Below are 6000 nucleotides of genomic sequence, written 5' to 3'. Positions count from 1 at the left end.
ATATATTAGTTTCAAATCTAATGTTTAATAAAATTAAAATGTTTTCTTATGGAAATATTTAGTCAAGCTGTAAGCCTATTTTCAAATGAATTGAAAATATTAAGTAGTTTTTTATAGATTGAACCATTTTGACTATCATTGAAAATCTTTAATAATAATGTCTAATTTGAACCATTAAATTTAAAAAATCAGAATGAAGCAAAAATAATATTTAAAACCCAAAAAGTTTAGGGTCCGATATCCGCACATTCGTTAGCTTACCGACAGCTAGCATATAGTATATGTTACAGTAAATGTATATATTACCAGTAAAAATATATTTTTACTGGCATTATAGTAAAATTATATTGGAATACATTTAGATATTTACTTTTATTGTACAAGTAAAAATATAATAATCTAAGAGTTGTTAGTGTAATTATATGCTTCTCTAATTTATAATTTGACAGGGGTAAAATGTGTATAAAAAATGCCTTTAGTGGTGGTTTTAAACTAAAAGTTTTGAACGCCACTTAGTAAATCCTGTACCCCACCAAAACCATTACTTAATTTATTTTGTTACCAATATTATTTACTACATTTTAGTATTTATGTACATGAATTTATGAATTGAACTAATATTTAAAAATATTTAGTATGAATTTTATTAATTCAGCGATAGGAAAAGTAATTCAAAATATTATATACTTGCGAAGGTTCAATTAAAAACACACGAGCGCGGTAGAAGCAAATTCAATTAACCAAAACCAAATCCGCTTTGCTAATTCGCAAAACTTTCAATGCAAATATTATTTTAGACCGAATGGTTTTGGTCGATGAACTATGAAATTTTCAATATGCTAATCGCGAGTTAAAATCGGAGATTATCGAACGACGTGTTTGCTTTCATAGAGACTCTCACCATTAGTATGTGTAATTTCGGTTCTAAATATAGAAAGACCCTTCAAGGGTCATCCGCCAAGTTACAACAATACCAAGTCAAACGTGCGCGGACGTGGTCTAATTTTCCGAACCTAAAAAGGACAATGGGCTAAAGTAAAAAGGTCGCCGAGGATCGGTTAACCGGAACGAAAATAGAGATTTAGCATTAGTGTCTGTCGGAGAAGTTTGGGTGTGTGTACGTAGTAGAAAGATACAGGACCAACATATACAATAGTTTAGCGTGAGTGAAAATGAGGTTTGGAATGCATAATTTTTTGGTGAATATTAAAAATTGTAAACATATAATACATGTATCAGAAATTCATATTTTATTTTGAAAAAAGTTTCACTGACATGATTAAATCATCTACTCAATAGGAATACAAGCGGCCCTCGACTTTCGCACATAATTGGTTCCTGAAAATGTGTGCGAATGTTGAATGTACGAAAGTCGAGGGAAGTAAAAAAAATTTAAATTGTGTGTATTTTAAAATATTTATTTATCAAGTAAATATAAGATGTTTAAGAGGCGTTTAAGAGAGGTTAAGGTTTGCGGGTGCTTCCTTTGAAAATTTATCAAGAGTTAACTGTTTTCCACTATTTTTTTTCTTTTCTTCATATAGTATTTTATAACATGCTGTGTCTTTATTGATTGCGCTACGCACTTGAGATATGCGTTCTCCATTGGGATCACAATCTTCCATAATATTTATAAATTTGTCAAGGTGCGTGAAGGCTTCATTCATATTTTTCATTGTTAAAGAGTTTTCAAAAATAAACCTGTCTCATCTACATTAAATATTTGGCTAGAGGAATATTCTCCATCTTCAATAATTTTGGATAATTAGGAAATAAATTCTTTTGCAGCATCTTTATCCGCATCAGCCGATTCTCCAGTAAATTTAATATTATGAAAAGAATACCTCATTTTAAAATTGTAAAATCAACCGTTACTTGCTTGAAAAACCGTGTTAAAATATTTTTTTAATCTATCCTTCCAATCTTTGTGCAAACTAAGAGCTTTTGCTTTAATAATTAAAATATCAGAGGGACATCTTTTTGATGTTGGTCATCGATCCACGATGACAAAGATTTTCCATTTCATCCATGTTTTTTTTTGCTGTATTTTTTTGGAAACATATCTGTAAAGATTGCGGAAATATATCTTTATTCTTCACAATTTGAAACATATTTCTTAATTATATTTTTATTTTGCAAAATTGAACATATCGTAGACCTGTTTGTATCATACGAACGTCCGATTGAAGCAAAAGATTCACCGCTATCAGAACGTCTAATGATTTCCATCTTTGTCTTGAATCGTGTGAAGTTTATGAGTCCTTGATTTATTTTTGTTCGTATTAACACAAGTTTTTCCGTTTCTCACTCGTATTTATATTTTATTTTATTTTTTTCAAAAAAAAAAAAAAAAAAATGTTTTTTTTTTAAATGTGCGAAATAGCGAATTGTGCGAAAGTCGAGGGCTGCCTGTAATTAATTTTGGTATCACGATATGCCATCGATTGTAACAATCATATAAATTTGTGCAATAAACTGTTGTTTAGTTATAAATAAGTTATTTCAAAGTTCGAGTTCATTCTATTACACTAAATCTAACGATCGAAGTAAAAAAGCTTTTCTCTGAGCCGTCGAAAAGTCTGGGCTAGTACTGGGTCATCTGTGTCTATTTAGCGTGAGTTTCACGGGTGTCAGGTTCAGGGCTCAACTCTCGTGTATTTTTAAATTGGAAGTAATTATGTAGGGAAGGTATATATAGTAACAAACAGAATAAAAAAAAAGTTTTTAACTATACAAACTTTACTTTTAGTATGATTGTTATATCTGTCGGGACCACCCATAATCGTTGCGGCTAAATTAGTTGGTAAATATATGTTTAAAGGATCATAAAACGAATTGATTTGTGTGTACTCGTAGCTTTTGCCATCGCAACAAACAAATAGTTAAGCGAATCAAAGCGAATGACTATTAACGATATTTATATAATACTTGCATAAAAAACTTTTGGACCCTACATTAACAAAAAACAAGGATTCGTGCTGAAGATATGTACCACCACAGAAACAGCATCCCTAAATGCTATATTCTAGACCAGTGGTGCGCAAACTATTGATCCCTCTCGGGGGCTGGAAGAAATATTATTCAACAGTAATAAACCGTTTATATATTAATAATACAATTATTTTTAATAATAAACATATTATAAAATGCTTTCTGATGATATCTACAATATTTTTTTATCCATATGAAAGAATTTCATGTCATATGACTTTTTTAATTTGAAAAAAATATCTCGGGCCACATATTCTCATTGCAAGCGCACGCCATAGGAGCGTTTGAGTCGCAAGATTAAAAAGGCCGGAATGCCAACGGTTCCAGATAGGCAGGTGACCTTATTCCGGGAGACCAGGAAATAACCAACAAATCCCATTCCGTTTCCGACGTTTATTAGGCTGCATTTTTTCGACCAATTATTTTTCATTTTGCAGCGGCGCCACAATAATGGGCGCGCATGTAGGCCGCATGCGAGATTAGAGCACAATGGCCACCGATGCAAATGATGCACCTAACATAATGGCCAGCGGTTCAGAGACGGCGGCACGCGGGCCGCATACAAATTACATAACCCTTACCCCTTCACCGACAGTGAACGGCAAATTAGCGGATGGCTGCGAGGATCTCATGAATAGTTATGGTGACACCTGTCAATTCGTCACTGTTGAAAACACGTGTAAGGATGTGTTTGACAGACAGATTTAAGGAGCGTCCACACGTTGAATGATAATCTGTATGCTTAGACATCTGATTCTAAACACATATTAATGTACATCTCGAATCACAATACAAGATAATTGGGACAATCATTTCTTATGTTATGCTTGCGTATTATTCAAGTATAAGGAGACACCTTTACACAAACAGGATTATATAAAACACAATGATTTCAAAAAATGTAAGAATAATGACATGGAACGCTAATGGTTTAGTGAATAGAAAAGAAGAACTACAAGTTTTTGTAGCTATTTAAAAAATTGATATATGTCTCATTTTCGAGACACACTTTACAAATCAATCTTACCTAAAAGTGAGAGGCTACAAAATATAGCATAAGTTTCACACATAAAATAAAGCAAGAGGAGGTAGCGCTATCATAATTAAAAAAAGTGTTGACCAATATGAAGAACAGGAAATATATTCAGATGAAATTCAATAAACAATGGTAGGAATTATATCAAATAGATAAAATATACCATTTTTGAATAGCAATGGGTGCCTAAAACATAATATATGAAATATAGAGTAAAATTAATTGTTGGTCATAAAGATCAGTTTTAATGTTTGAAGTAATTAATAAATGATTATCTAGAATAGAAGATGGCAACACAAAAATTATGACGCACTTGGAAATGAGATGATTTAAAAAAATGCAAGAAATGCGACATGGAACGCTAATGGCTTACTGAACCGAAGGGAAGAACTACAAGTTTTATTCGATATTTAAAATATACATATATGTTTCATTTCCGAGACATATTTTACAATTTAATCTTATAGGCTATAAAATACATCATTCATCACACCTGTAAAATAAAGCAAAAGAAGTTAGCACTATCATAAAGACCAGTTTTAATGTTTAAAAAAATATAATTTATTTTATTCATCATATTACAAAACTTGGCTAAATACAATATTTTTAGTCCATTGTCTTACGTATTGCAGTAGCACATAATCGGTCGCCAGCACGTCGTTGTTCAACTCAACTTTAAATTTAAAAGTTGAAAAAATACAATGGACCTAAAAATGGCAGCTAGAATGAAATGTGCAAATGTCTATATATAACGCTTCAGTCAAATATATAAAGCTTTCTAAAGTGATTTAATTTTTTTTATTTATTAATATGATAAATAAAATCTTATTTCCAATATGATATATTGATTTAAGTCCTGAACAGATTTAAATAAATCAAGACATGTGTTATAAAATGCCCTCTAAAAGTAAGTTCTATTAGGAAATTAATTTATATGTATATATATATATATATTTATATTTTAATTTTTGGTGTATCAGTTCTTAAAATATCAACCATTTTTAAATCACTAATATTAAGCAAGTGCTTATATCATTTTTATTATGTTAAATTATTAATAATATATAATAAGCGTTCTCAGTTACTGTATATCTCGTTAAAGTTTGACAATTCAAAGGCCATTCCAGTTACCGCAAGATATCACCTGGCGTGTCACAGGGTAGTGTTTTAGGACATTCTTCTCCCACACTCTTACACTCTGACACGAAGTTTAAAACTTTTTCATGCGATACAATGTCGTCTCCGTGCACGAATTTTATGTTATAGGGGTGAAATTTCATATGGGTTTAAAGCAATTTTATAGCTCTTTGTGCTCGGGAACGTATCCCTATTCGTCACGTTTTCCAGGTGAAAGTGGTCCATTTTTGCCATATATGTACCATGTAGTGGCTGTTGGTACTCTGCCAACAAATTGACAACTCTTAAACCATAGTATTATAAATTCAGGCCATTTTAAACTAGAACGCTTGTCTGTATAAGTATGTAGATGAGAGTGACGTAAGAGGCTTAGGGTGATAAGTATTTTTACACAATGAAAAAATATGATTTGATAATAGAATTAAAAGCAAATAAAGCAATGTTTACTTACTGGTAAGACATGTTATTATAATATAGAAAAAATCAAACCATTATCTTATTACTATGTTTATTTTATGGTATAGTAGAAATAAAATATTTAATAAAATAAATAAAACCTTAGGTTTATAACTATCTATATTGGATATTTTAGTATTATATTACATATACGATATTTTAAAAAAAAAGAGCATAATATAGTGGACAAAACCTATATTGAAAACATATGTACAGAGTCTGGAAATATGTTTATTTTGCTTATCGATACCATTATGTGCTGTTGACATAGTATTCACATTACCCGGTAATGTTCGAGACAAATTGGCTTACATAATACATTATACTACCTATAGTATTAATGTATAATATATATTACAAATATAATATGGATTAATTTA

The sequence above is a fragment of the Plectrocnemia conspersa genome, unplaced genomic scaffold (assembly GCF_051122295.1).
Source record: "Plectrocnemia conspersa isolate PC_06_02 unplaced genomic scaffold, ASM5112229v1 ptg000008l, whole genome shotgun sequence".
Lineage (NCBI taxonomy): Eukaryota > Metazoa > Arthropoda > Insecta > Trichoptera > Polycentropodidae > Plectrocnemia > Plectrocnemia conspersa.
The sequence above is the reverse complement of the archived record's forward strand: the minus strand, read 5'-3'. Positions refer to the sequence as shown.